The sequence below is a fragment of the Kryptolebias marmoratus genome, linkage group LG5 (assembly GCF_001649575.2).
Source record: "Kryptolebias marmoratus isolate JLee-2015 linkage group LG5, ASM164957v2, whole genome shotgun sequence".
Lineage (NCBI taxonomy): Eukaryota > Metazoa > Chordata > Actinopteri > Cyprinodontiformes > Rivulidae > Kryptolebias > Kryptolebias marmoratus.
The window spans coordinates 8,460,668-8,475,171 of NC_051434.1; the positions used below are offsets into that span (position 1 = coordinate 8,460,668).

Here is a 14,504-nt window from a genome sequence, read left to right on the forward strand (position 1 = left end):
CCCCCCCCCCCCCCCTCTCTGAACCCCATCAGGGAACAGCCTGTGTGGACTTTTGTTCAGCAGATAACCTCAAGAAGTTTTTATTTATTTATTTATTTTTTTTAAATCATCCCAGACCTGCTGGACCCTTTATCCCGACTTGTTTTTAAAATCGTCACAAACGCACGAAGTTCTTACAAGTTTACAGGAAGACGAAAATCCTTATAAATGTACGTTTAAATTGGAATTAGTTCAAGTTCGGTAGCGTCCAAAGCTTAAATTTGGTCAACTTTTGTACACTTTAATCCAGCGAGGAACACTTCGGGGGGGATATGATAATTTATTAAAGATTTAAAGACTAGTTTATAGTGTAATTGTGACACTATGATTTTACAAAGATTCTTCCAAGTTTTAAAGTGTGGGGGGAAAATGGTAAAGTTTTATGACCTTTTTTTTTGGGTGTTGGGGAGGGAACAAAGTTTCACAAAAGTCGTCAAATCTGAACCAGATTTAGGAAGCGATGTCTGTTTCCTAAATGTAAAGTTAAAGTGACACGCTCAGCTCCTCGTTCAACCTTTTCTTTTTTTTTATTAGCGTTTTCACATCTGCTTTCTTGTCATGTAGTAATGACAAATTTCTTCAGTGCTTCCTCAAATTGTTGAATAGTTTTTCTTTTGTTTTCTTTGTTGTTTTTGTTTAGTTTTGCTAGCTTGAGGGATGAGAGCTCATGTACTTTTGATCGACTTGCTCGCACAAAAAAAACAAAACAAAACAAAAACAAACTTCCAAATCGGTTTGGTAACATTTCGGACGGTTCTTTTCCATCTTCAGATGAGACAAACAAGTCGTCAGGACAAATAGCCGTAACTGCAAATGACTCATGATCACACGCCTTGTTCTAGTATCTCAACAAGCCCCGTCAAACTTTTACCGGCCATCTATTAAATGACCTAAAAGGCTCGAGCTCCTGATGCGTTTCACCAGGCTCGTGTCTCCCGGTGTCGCTCGAAGCTGCTATTAAACGTCAGAAACAGTTGACAGCTTCCTAAAGGGAGGCTCCTGTTGTAAAAACTCATTTGTGTGTGTGTGAGGCCGAGCGGGAGACGGCAAGAGCTCTTTATTCCCGCGCGTCTCCGTGTTCTTGTGGAGACGGCCTCGGCCCGCTCATATGGCCGCAATATGTGGAGCGTCCGTGGTGGAGAGAAAGTTTTCAGAGAGCGAGAGAGGTGGGGAGGACACATGGGAGCGAGGGAAGTCAGAAATGTCCCGTTCAACTGTTGCTGGAACGCGTTTCTCGTGTTTTACTGATGGTCGGATGTTCTGGAGGACACAGGGAACAACTATGGTGATATATTTTGCCATGTCTTTTGGCTCGGGTGGTTCTAGAGCGTCACATGGGAAGGAAAAAAGGCCGGTCTGAGACGGGAGCACCAGAGCAGTGGCTTTTAGGCAACACGGGAGCGATTGAGCTCGTGGAAAAGCGCTCGAAAAATTAAAGTAGTTGAGCAAACCTGATTGGATTGTACTTTTTTGTGGTCAAATCCAATAATTTTGATGATTTTTAAGGGAGAGTTGAAACATAAGCAAGTTGACTGGAGTAATAAAAGTTGAAGTTGCACTAGACTCCACTGAAAGAGAGTGTTTTTATCTAAAATTAAGGACTTTTTAAAATTAAATAAGTGCAAAAGTCTGTTTCTCATTCCCTTCCTGCATTTGTTTTTTCCTCCTTCTCACAAAAAACTGATTTTTGTCGTATTTCTTTGCCACAAACCAGCGTTCTGTTGGCATGTTTAACTCTGAGGACAAATTTGCAAACGTGTCGCCCACAATCAGAGTAAGAGATGAGCAGATAAAGTCGTTCAGCTCAAGTTTAAAGTTCTGGTTTTGAGACTTCCCCCTGCTTGTGTATTTTGATGTGCCAAATAATGCGATGTATGGGAAGCCTTACACGAGTAATTTCTCCTAAGTGCTCTCAGCTGACGCTCTGCGAACATCTCGGTCCAGCACCGCCGGCTCCACTCCGAATTAAATCGGCATCTAAACCTACCCCAGAGGGAGCTCTGAAGGGCATTGTTTTAACGAGGACTCCCGTTTCATCTTGATTTCGGAGTTCTAATCACAATTATTTACGATCTCGATTGTCCCGACACTCGCTGGTTTTAATAAGCAGGAAAAAGATAGCATCTATTAGAGCAATCAGCTGTTATTCATCTCGGCTCTGCCTGGAGTTGAAATAAAGGAAAAACACCCGTTTTTCACGGATGGTTTATTTGAAGAAAAACACAATTTATTTATTTTTTGTTTTGTTTCGTTGTTTTGTTTTCAAGGCTTCTTGGCTCTCTTGGCCCTCTGCTCCCACTTTTTTTTTCGTTTTTATTACCCACTGTTTTGTTTTGCCCGTATCCCAAGGATACGATTTTGTTTTTAACTTCTCCTACTGTCTGGGCTTGTTGTTCTGGGGTGTTCAGGACTCTGTACCAGCTGCCCGTTAAGGGTGGCGATGCAGGCTTGTGATCTGAGTCCCTCCCTGCGTCTAGTGGTAGTCCATCCGGAGAAGAGTGTCCGCTTAATGGCCAAAACTATCATCCCCCGCTCTTTGTGTGGGTTCTTCTTTAGGCTTTAATGTCTTTAATGTCTTTTTGGTCTACTTTAGATTTTGAAGTCAGTCGTTTCAGATGCTTCAGATAACGAGCACATGGTCTGAGTTTAGGGTGAGATGATTCATTTGTTTTCCCAGCTTATTTCTCTTTTTTTTTTTTCTTGGAGACGCCAAACTCTTAAATATGAGAGGGTAAAAATCTTTCACCAAGTGGAAAGTGACAAGTGGTGGAAACATGCACGAAGCAAGGCAGCAGCGGAGCTCTGTGGTCGCTCCTGTTACCGAAAGTTCCCGATGTTCAGATCCCGCAGCACCTGCCTCCTGCTTGGACGTTTCTTTACACGTCTGCGAGTCGAAAAAACGTACCGCGGGCCCGGGTCGCCAACCTGTCTTTTCGAGCTTTTCCTGTATCAGAGCAATCAGGAAACCATTCGCAGCCTTGTGAGGCAGCTGGTAAGTGAAACGTGCCGGGGGTTGGTAGGTGAACCCGTGAAGTCTGACTGCTTTGACTCAGCAGAGTATGAGCCACGTGACACTTCCTGTGCGCCCAGACGTTCGGTTATCAATCACTGAGCTCTGAGTTTGGGGGAAAAAACAGTTCTGCGGTGAATGAAATGGCTCACGATGAAAACATTTGCTCGGTAACGTGTAGACGAAATGAACAGAATATGGACTGTGTGTCAATAAGAAAGAGGTGTAGCTTAATAGGAAGCTAGTTCTGCATAATTATGGCCAAAATGATTGGAACAATTATGTTAATCAGCATTGAGTTTACAGTTATCGAATATAAATGTCTCACTGCTTTGTTGTGCTGCATTAATTTACAAATCTTTGCACCAGGATCCTCCTTATTTGCAGAAACCCAGGACGTTTCTTTGATCAGGGCTCTCATGAACTGAATTATTACTTGGACTTTTACACGACCTAAGTGCTGCTGCCTCGAAATCGAATCAGAAGTCTGAAGCAGAGGGCTTGGATTAACCCACGAGTGTTTGTGGGCTGAAGGACTTTCAACACTTGGAGTTAATAAGTTTGATTCAAGTTGTTCTCTCTCTGTTTTTAATGCGATGCTTGAATATTTCATCTCTCGCATGAAAAAAACATTCAAATATAAACACTTGTAAATTAGACTTCAGTTGATACGTTTAAATTTTCATTGCAACTCGCTACGACTGTTGTATGGATCCTCTTATTTATTTATTTTTGTTCTTTAATCATTACAGTTTGAAGTGCTTTAGTAGAATACAGAATGTGGTGCCATAGAAATGGTACTTAGGGCGCGGATTTAGGAAACAAAAAGCAGAAATATAAGTTGGCAGAACGTCTTGAGTGACGACTTTATGGGGAATAAAACTTTATAAATACACGTCGAGTTACAGAAAGTTTGCGTGTGCATTTCCAGTTTATAGCTCTTTCAGACGGCGTATGATAGGGACGCAGATAAAAGTTCCGAATTGCTGAAATGGTTCTAAATTTCTGCCGCTGAAAAGTATTTCGCTGCTCCGATGATATGTCTGCTCCATCTGTGGCCGTGTGCAGTTTTCACACAACACCCGACAGGCAGACTGGAAAAGTGAACCACGGAAAATGTGACATTGGCATATGTGGCTTGAATATGAATGGGATTTATGTTGTAGGCGTCTTTGTGCCGATGTTGGAAAGGGGCTGCACGCGGGGAGGGTGCTCTCTCTCCTCAGGTGAAAATCAGTGGCTTTAATTTTCTTTCTTTCTTTTAAAGAAAGGGAAAAATCTGTCCTCGTCTTTGTAGTGTGTCATTTCTGTAAGATTTTATGCTTTTGAAGATGTGAATCAGCGCTCCTTTGCTGCTGTTTTCATGGTTTAGGGTTTAGATTCTGGTGCTTCACTAACATCAGAGTTTTCTGCCGGGTGTTTTGGATGTTCTCTGTTCTGAACACAGGTGACTCCTCTCTGTTGCATTTCACTCTGCTTCCATCCCTGCTTCATATCTACGTCAGCATCTCATGCTTGTAGCGTGCAGTATAAGTCAGCGTTTATCTCCAGACAGTTCAGCCTTGTTGATAGATGGCTATCAGTTATTCTGTGAGTCTAATGTTCGTTATCTTCCTCCGCTGACTTCAAATCTATCTCATTTGCTGCTTGGGGTTTTGATCAAATTGACTCGCTGATTGTTTGTTTCTGTACTCAGGGTTAAACTGCCCACTCTGTCAACAGTCAAATCAAGAGCCGGCGCTCGCGGATATGCGCACCCAGAATTCTTACCTGACAAACTTCTCACTCTCTCTCTCTCTCTCGTCTCCGCTTCACTTTTTCCTCCCCGTGTTGTCGCGTCTCTGTCTGTAAATCGCCGACGTGCCACATGTTTCAGGGTGACGCGGCTGCCAGCGTCATGTGCCCCTCCGTCGCACTGTAATCACTGTCACAGAAAGGGAATTTACTCTCTCAAAGATTGCATTTAACTTTCATTTCAAGTGTAAATGCGCAGTGACATTTTGTTTGCTGGTGTGCTCCTTTCCAAGTCACGAACGTATTTTCCCTGGCACACTTTTCTGCAGTAAACATCCATTTTGTTCAGGACGTGCCTCGTTGTTGTGCAGCTTTATTGATAGCTAATGCAGCTTTATCATATGGATGGGTGTGTTCATACACATGAGACCACATTGTGTGAACGCTATAAAGTGTGTGAACAGGTTGTGGCGTTCAGCGTCTCTTGGTGTGTGTTTGTTTCAAAGTTATAACTGCGGACGTGGTATCACTTTCGCTGTATTTACAGAAAGAAACAGACGAATTCTAGCTGCTTTTGAAACCTTTGGTGTGCTCTAACACACACACACACACACACACACACACACACACACACACACACACACGAACATGTACGTACTGACAGCCTCATAAGTATTGTAGTCTGGGGGTCAGGCTGAAACATCTGGTGGCTCAGTAACTTTTCAGAGTAGCCTTTGTCTTGTGTTTGTGCACACATGTCTGTCAAAGTGTGGTTCAAAACCATTTATTGTGTCTCGTCAAATTAATACAGCGATTAAAGCACGTTGTGTATTTTCTTTTGTTAAAAGAAGTAACCGCAGTTGCTTAGACTTTTTTTTTTTCTTCTTTCCTCCTTTAAATGTTTTTGCGTGTCTGCCTTTTAGCCCTGTGTGGCGGACCGTAGAAAACACTGAATAGAAATTAAACTGCAGTTCTTGAAAGGCAGTGTGGTCTGTTTATTTTTATTCATGTAGCCCTCGCTGGCTGCTGCTCTAGAACCGAGGGGAATAAAGGAGGAAAGCTCAGTGAGATATGACACGCTTTCAAGTCGCCTCTGGTCTCGCCTGACATTATTGCCCAAAATCTGAAGGAGCCCGAGAGACAGCTTCACCCAAGTGCAAAGGCACGGCTGGCTCTCTCACCTGTTCTCCGCAGAATGGGGCCGGGGTGGCTTTCCTTTTTCTCTTTTTGATTTTGTAAAATAATCCTGCAGTAGCAGCTCTGAGCTTTAGAGGCTACAGCCTCGAAGACAGTTTGAGTTGATGCCCTCAGGGCTTCACTTCAAACCACATAAACTTTGAAAAAGCAGAGACGCATCTTCTGTTTCAGCACTAAAGAGCTGCTTTCTGCATTAAGCTGCAGTCTTTGGACCAGTTTCTGAGGATCATATTTCATTAGTGCCGTATTGTTTCACAAAAAAAACAGAATTAGAATTGTTTGTGCTTGAAATTTTTTTAAAAAGCCTTCATGCTTGAGAAGGGAATATCTTAGGCTCCTTTAGTTTTGTTCACATAAAACAAATGATCCGGTTGTTTTTTATGTAGCATCGCATTAGAGCATCTTGATCAACAAATGCGGCCTAAATGTTTTATGGTCCTTCGTAGCTGAGTTGAGTTTTAAGGGCAAGTGGAAACAACTTTCCTCAAACACATTACCACTTCTTAAGGAACAATCAGCTGTTTCACATAGTAATGAAAAATGTAAAAAACATAACCAGATGTAGGCTGCTTATAATAATGCCACCTTACTCAGAGTTGGTGACTATAGTCCGTTTTATTTACTCTAACAGGTAACATGTTTTTTACTGTTTTGTGACATTGTAAAAGTTTGCCTCAGATTCCTCTTTATTTAATGAAAACAAACTAACTTTCTTTGACTTAACATAGAAGCAGATTGGCTGTAAATTCTCCTCAAATCCATAACAAAACCAGTGGATAAGTTATTCTAACAGTTGGGAGTGAGGAGCAGACCTCAGACGGACAGTTTCTCTGTAGGTGGGATGGGCAAAGGAAGTAATGATGGGACTGGAGCTGTTGGCTGGAAATTTATTCATAAAAACACACATCTCATAAAGAAAAGGCCCTTTGTCGGCAGTAAAAACCGGAGCATCAATAAAGGTAGTCTCTCTCCCGATTTTGGCTTTTCAGCAAAAAACATTTGCACAAGGCAGATGTGCCAGGGATCCGGCAGAAGATGAGATGCAACAAAAGATGTTTTTTTTTTTAAAGGGCAACAGCCCCATCAGTCAGGCAGATTTATCAAACACTGGAAATATGCAGCGTCCACTCGACACACCCTGCAGTTTGAAAAACAATTAGGTAGACATGATTATGGTGCTTGTGCAAAAACAATCATAATTATGTTAAGCAATTTCAATTATGAAACTATTGTACAAAAAAAAAGAAAGAAATGGAAAGTTACCAGTTTTAGCAATCAAAATCACTCCATTCTAATTCATCCAGAGTTCTGTTTTTCTTAAAAAAAACTTTTATGCTGTATATTTTGATGCAATGTAATCCTTGTTAGCCTTTAATCCGTCACTTCAGCCTCACATGTAGGACGATGAGTTTGATCAAACTTTGTTTCCACCAGCAGGTTCCCTCCTGTGAGTAATTAATTCTGATGATCAGTGTTTTATTTTAAAGTTTGCCACTAAAAGCAGAAGTTTTCTCATCTCTTTAGCAGTGAAATATGTTTCACAGTCATGCGTCTCCTTTTTTTTATAGCAGCTAATGGGTGATATTTGCCATTTTTGGGCATTTCTGACATTTTGTTTTTCATTGGAAAGAGTCCTGATAAGTGTGTGACGGCGTGTTTTTGAACTCTCCTTCACGGGGGGAAAAACGTTGATGCATGCATGGATGGATGGATGATGGAGGGAGGAGGTTCTTTTTTTTTGAAATGGAAATTGAAAAGAGGAGGGGGGAGGCGCACATCTGGGGGTCTTTCAGACCTTTGTGGAGCGAGGCGAAGAGGTGGGTTTCAGAGGCCCACAGTCAGAAGTGTGTGTGTGTGTGTGTGTGTGTGTGTGTGTGTGGGTTGTTGGGGTGACTGGAGGGTGGGGTGAAGGGGGTCAGGGAAGAACGAACTGATAGAGAGCAGAGGAAAGGATAACTTTTCATCTACTAGAGGAGATAAGAATAAACAGGCTGGAGGGATTCTGGGTTGGCGCTCGGAACTGATAGACTGATGGGAGTTGGGAGGGTAAAAAAAAAAAAGGAAAAGGAGGTGTGTAAAGCACAACAAAGGAGGCTGTGATTGACATAAAGATGGAATACATGTGAAGGAAATGGAAGCGGAGAAAGAAAAGAGAGGATGGAAGAAGGGATGCACGACTGAAAGATACTCTGATTTGCATAAACAGGAGGAGGAGGAAAAGTGGGGCGAGGAAAGGGGGCAAAAGATCACTCGCTATGGTTGAGAACTTTACGGCTGACAGTTAAATTTACCTCAGGCCTCTGTGTGTGTGTGTGTTTTGCAGTGGGTGGAATAGCCCAGCGGGGGGTATGGCGTTTGTTCTGCAACATGGCTTTTGGGCTTTTTTTAGTGCTTCACACACAAGTTTGTCCTCTTCCCACTCTTTAAAGGCTGATTCCATCTAGTTGTAGGAATCCTTTCACCCTTTTTTGTTCTCCTGCAAACTCTCTTTTTAAGTGGCTTAATTGAATTCCTATCGTGTATAAAAATGTCAGACTGGTCTTAACATTCTTGGTTTGAAGTTGTTTAACAAATCCAGGGTGAGTCTGTCATGATTGGAGATTTGCAATCTCTTTAAATAGCCACTTGTTCTCTCTCACTTGCTTGGACATTCACAACTATTTTTCTTTTAGAAGCATTAAAAAGCACAGCTTTTATGTTTAAAGTGCAGCAAACCCCAGGCAAGGTGTCTATTTTACGTTACGATAAAATAATTCTTAGTGTGTTTTTTTTTTTTGTTTTTAAAGTAATTAAAATGTCCTCAGGATTAGTTTGGCAAGGTGTGAAGCTGGAGAGTACGTTGGGTTCATCTTGCCGAGTACTGAGAGCAGCTTTATGTCACAAAAGCAGAGATCAAAACAAGTGCTTCTTGGTTTGTTTTTTCAAATTATACTCTACACCAGTAATATTCCACTGAGGGATGACAACTCCATCTAAAAATACACATGGGGTTATGAAACAAAGTGCCTCAAAGAGTTTGGAGGAAGTTTCTTCTGAATAATACTTAAGAAGTGTCAGTATTAACTTTTGAACACAAACTCTTAGGAAGGGGGGGGAAGTGTCAGATCTCAGGAGATCAACTGGAGCTAATGGTTGAAAGAGGAGAAGTGTATAAAAAAAGGTTTGGGGCTCTGTAGTTGGTTAAACTCACTAAATCAACTCATTATTATGCTGAGATATAACAGCTTACCACTACGATAGAGTACTGTTCAGCACAGTGTATATGCAGAGAAAAAAAAACATTTTCAGTTCAGTGATTGAGGAAACAGTTTTAAGTTTGTACAAGTTGACTCGGCCGGCAAATATCACAACCCCCTTTGATGTGCACAGATTTTCTTGTCAGACATATAAGCGGGGCTCGGAGATGGGCAGTGATGTTCAAATATTTGAAGTCTAGTAAAACTGGGCAAATTGAAAGAACTGATGCAACTCTCACAGTCTTCTTTTGTGTGTGTGTGTATATATATAAATTGGCACCTGGTAGTTGTGTTTTTAACAATGTTTTTCCAGTCAGGATGTTTATTTTGAAAGGATTATGAAGTGGAAACCATGGTCATGGGTGAACCCTGCTTTTCTGTGACCCCCATGCTCCATTGGACTGGTGAAAATAAAGGAATATAAAGTTCCCTGGTTAGCAGCAGAACACGTCTCTGCACTCGGAGCTTCTGTTTCACTTCAGGCGTTTTCAGCTGCAGGACTGTATTCAATCCCTGCTAGTCACTAGGGATGGGCCTTTCAGTGGGGTTGCAGTTGTGTCTGGAAAAACACTGTTTGTGGTCGGGCTACGAACAAATCATAGCTGCTTATTAAGACAACGGTTGTATCAACTCTTTAAATCCATACTGTTTAACAACTCTTCAGATATTCAAAAATCACTTCCCGCTCCTACGACTAACAGACACAAGAACTTGCGCTTAAAGGAAACTTAAAACTTGTAGCAACATTTGAAATTTAGAAAACTCTTTAAAACTGCACTGAATTACAGGAGCTTCATCCAACTCAGTGGACAGTTTGTTGTGACAGAACTTTGATTAAAAATTTGTCTACCTTAAAGAGGTTTTGTTTTAACTTTTTACCTATAAGTTATTGATATGAGGAGTTTGGGTCATTGTAAAACTGTTGTTGAGTTCTTGGCATAAACCATCCCCTGGTTCATCTGTGTTGATTGATCACAGCTAATAACTGTTGAAGTCAAACAGCATCAGATTTCACTCATCTCTTCATCAGTTGGTCTTTTTTTTTTCTTTCTTTTTTTGAGGCATTTCTACAAGTTTGTTGTTTGTAGATATGTTTTTTTGGAATTAGACATGTAGTCCACAATATGTGAGGAACATGTGTTCAGGCTATTTCTTTTCTAGTTAATCCTTTTGCAAATAATGCAAAAAACCCCCAAACTTTCTCGAAATTTCTAAACTTTTCTCACAGTTTGGGAAAAATCAAAGGTTCTTTTGATGTACACATCACCAGAACAGTTCTCTAAGGTTTATAGAATGATCATAATTAGAAATGTCATACCTAAGCTTTCACACTATAAAAAATGCTTTAATCAAATTTATAATGAGTCAACCTTAAAGTAGGCTCATTATTGGCCCCGAATTTTGAATAAAGTCCCGTTTTTGTATGAAGCCCTTTTTGGTTCTGATTCCTGATAGTCCTTCACTTGGCCAGCGTGCAGATCGAAAAGCTCTGGAAAGCAGCATAATGTCAACATTGTGGGCTCAAAATGTTCCGTCGTGCGTATTTGTATGTGTGCGTTTGCATCTTAAGTTTGTCCAGACGTTTTCCCTCGTCGGGCCTTGCAGGAAACGTCCGATACTCCGCAAGTGGAAATTATGGGTGTGTGTGTGTGCAGACATGGGAGAGTCATGTTAAGTGTGTAGCAGTTTGTGCAAGGTTTAGTGTATAAATCTGTTTCGGTGCGTGACTGACGTAATGTTTGAGCTTACACAGACATACACAAACCACACCATGACACACACACACACATACACATAAAGTGATGTGTGCAAGTATACGTGTGTGCTTAAAATCATCAGCGATGTCTGGCACACTTAGAGCAAGCTGCTGAGATGAGCGCCCATGTGTGTGTGTGTCTGTGTGTGTATGCTTCTGGCAGACGTCTCGTTTGTTTTCAGTACTTTTTGGGAGGAAAAGACAGCAAAGCGAGAGTCAACAATCAACATGTTGATTTATGCAGCTACTAGTTCCTTCCATTACGCCTACAACCACCACTGAAGCCGAGTTTGTTCTCCATTATTTTTGATGTATGAGAGTCTTAGCTGTGCAGAGCAAGGTCAGAATCAACAGTCAACAGTTGATTTATGCAGCTCCTGGTTTCCTGCTGCTATCGTACATCAGGGCAGGATATTAACACCGTTCACGAGGCAAATGTGGCTACTCCCCTAACTGTGGTTGGTAAGTTTGTCTCCTCTACCAGCCACAGTAGCTGCTGTCATCAGTTGGTTCTTCCTCTCTGGTGTTTTCGACGGTGTAGCAGCTACTTTTGGCCTGCAGTGTCAAAACCTTTCCTTTGTAGGTCGCAGAGTGTAAATCTTTGATTAATGCTCTTGTGCTTGCTGCTTACTTAGTGAATAAATTCCGAAACAACTCATTTCTCATTTTTGAACAGATTACGGCAACCGTGACAGCGGGTATAATTTTTGTTCTCTGTCGTAGAAGGGTTCTCAGGCAACGAATATTCAGATTTGTGTGTGTGTGTGTTTGGGGGGGTTGCCATAAAGAAGTTTGTTTGAAATTATTCTGCCTCAGAGATTTTAGGGTAAATCTGTCTGAGTATCATAAACAGCATTCCTAAAATAATCCATACGGTCACACCTCATAGGTTCAACTAAGGGAGTATCCTCAGCCTGAGATGCGTATTACAGAGAGACGGTCACGTCTCACTAACCTGCACGTGCACTTGTGTCAAAACACGACTTGAAAGCTCCGGGCGTTGCGTAACACCGCTGAATAGATCAACCACACCCTCAGCTTTCACTGAAACAGCTGAAAGATCTGCTTGATTGAGGTGAGTTCAGGTTGCTCACAAGAGCATTAAAGCGCTGAGACAAAGCAGTTCTGTCTCATTCCAGAGTCGATAAGGGATGGTGCGCTTTGTTCTGTCGTTTGAAATGATACCAGGTGGAGCAAATTGCTAGCAAAACAAAACGTTGCGAGTCTGAGAAAACTGTGACAAAAAAACAAATTAAGTAGCTCATTGTGCTCATGGTTGTTGTAAGCTTGTTCTCTATTAGAGCAATGCAATTCAGTCTAATTTACGGCAACATGTATTACTTTACTGATTTGTTTTGAGCCAAGTTTAAAAAACATTGCTTTGAACGATAATTAACTGCTAAAAAAAGTCTTAGAAATATCAATTTTTGTCAAAGAAAAGGTACTAGTTCCAACATTAAAATGCTCAGATCAGTTAAAATCCCTCATAATTCTCCAGTCTTTTCTCTTGTTGCGGGTTTTTAGGGGGATTTTATCTAAACATTGATTCATTTGTTGAAAGAAAGCCATTAGGAACTGGGAAGTATTCTGCGTGTTCTGTAGATGTTCAGCACTAAACGGTTTCGACATCAGCAGTTAGTGTCAGCTGTTCTTCAGACGCTCTCAACGGGATTCATTTTTCTGACATGCTCTCCTCTGGGAACCATTAGTATTTTTTCTATTACAGTTTCAAAGTATTTGGCATTCTTGTTTTTTTTTTTTTCCTGCTTTACCGGTCTGTCCATCAGAGAGAGAGAAAAAAAAAGCTTTGATAATTTTCACTTGTTACTCTTAAACAAACGTTATGCGCGGACTGCAGCTTTTGGATTTGAAAGAAGAATTTTGGTGCTTTCCCTCCATCTTTGCAATCATTTCTCCAAGAACTGCGGCCCGAACCAAATGTCAGTCAGATCCAAACAGGAAACGCCAAAACATCCCCAGCATTCGACCTGTCTGACTGAAAAGTGGAAGAGGTGTTGAAATGCTTTGGTTCACCTCAGGGCAACTTGCTCTTTGATTACCTAATGTCTGTATGAACAACAACAAAGGCCACTTCCTATTAGGTTAAAATACATTATCAGTGAATTGTAATGTATTTTATTCATTATGTGTCTTAAAAATTAGAACTAAAAGACACATTCAACATTAGACTTTGAGTTAAAGGTGGTAATGGTTTCTATTTTTTTTTTTAAATACACTTTAAAAATTTGAAGTTGTTGAAATGGGGAAAAAGGGAGAGTTTTGCCTTAACTTATCATCCATCCATCTATTCATCCATCTTCTTTACCTGCGTTTCTGTGCAGGGTCACAACAATTTGTCTTATTAAATCTAATATTACATAAATATTACAGGATTTATGAGTCAACAGCAAGAAATGTCTTATAGCTCTTTGTTTGACTACAACATCAGGTCAACCATTATAGAAAGTAAATACCTGCTAATGTACTTTCACTGTAAGTGCCCTGTTGTGACCCCGATGTTGTGCAGATGAACCTTAAGTTATCTCCAGGAAAAAAACAATTAATTAAATATCTAATAGTCTGTCATGTGCTTTTGCTTGTATTTTTAGATATTTCTTTGGACTTTTTAATCCCCTAACTGCTTTCTAAAGTGGTTATAAAAAACTCTGAAAACAAGAAAATTCTTCCGCTGGCTGATCCAATTTAAATGGGAAGGCCGGACTGCTCATTAAACCATGTAATTTCAATAACTGCTTGATCAATCAGGTCCAATCAGCAGACCTTGTGTCGGAAATAAGTTCCCGCTCTGAACACACGTACGATACATCTGCTCCATTTTTAACTGCCAGTGTTCATCTGTACTTGTTCCTTACAAATAAACTTCCCAGTAAATACATCTACCATGTAAAATAAAATCCAGACAAGAGAAGGGGGCAGAAATAATCCGTCTCAGATGGCACCGTCGATTTAGGGTATGAAACAATGTGCCCTCTGTGCTTTTAACTGGTGGAACATGGAGCTTAACTGTGTCTACATAACATCTAAAAAAACACAACAAGACACATCAAACGGGCCTTTTCAAAGACAATCTTTTACCCGAGGACGTAGGAAAATAAAATAAAATAAAAAAAAATCTGTGAAAGACGGGGAAGAAACAAGCATAATTAGTTTGACCACCATGTCATTTGAAATGGCATTAGCAATAACAAATCAGAAAACAATAAAAGACGAGAACAGAGATAAATTAAAGGGCATGGTTTAAATGACTGGAAATGCATTTGAATATATGCACGTGTGTAGTTTTGTTAGCGCATATATTGAAATATGTATGTTTTACTACGTGCATGCACATCTGTGTGTGTGTGTGTGCGCGCGCACGTGAGTTGAGGCCTACTGAGTGGGCGTTCGTGTGTAATCATGTACGTCAGGCTGTCATGAATGGTGTGTTTGAGACCGAGCGGAGTGTGGAGTTCCTTGGGCCGGACCAAATTGGAAACAGAAGAACAAACATTCCCTCGGAACACCCCCCCCC

At 40.9% G+C, this 14,504-nt stretch overlaps 1 protein-coding gene across 5 annotated transcripts in view; it reads left to right on the forward strand.

Moving 5' to 3' along the window:
* Window positions 1–14,504, forward strand: part of trps1 (trichorhinophalangeal syndrome I) — a 104,727-nt gene that overhangs the window by 1,880 nt on the left and 88,343 nt on the right. The gene's annotated exons all lie outside the window — the stretch shown is intronic.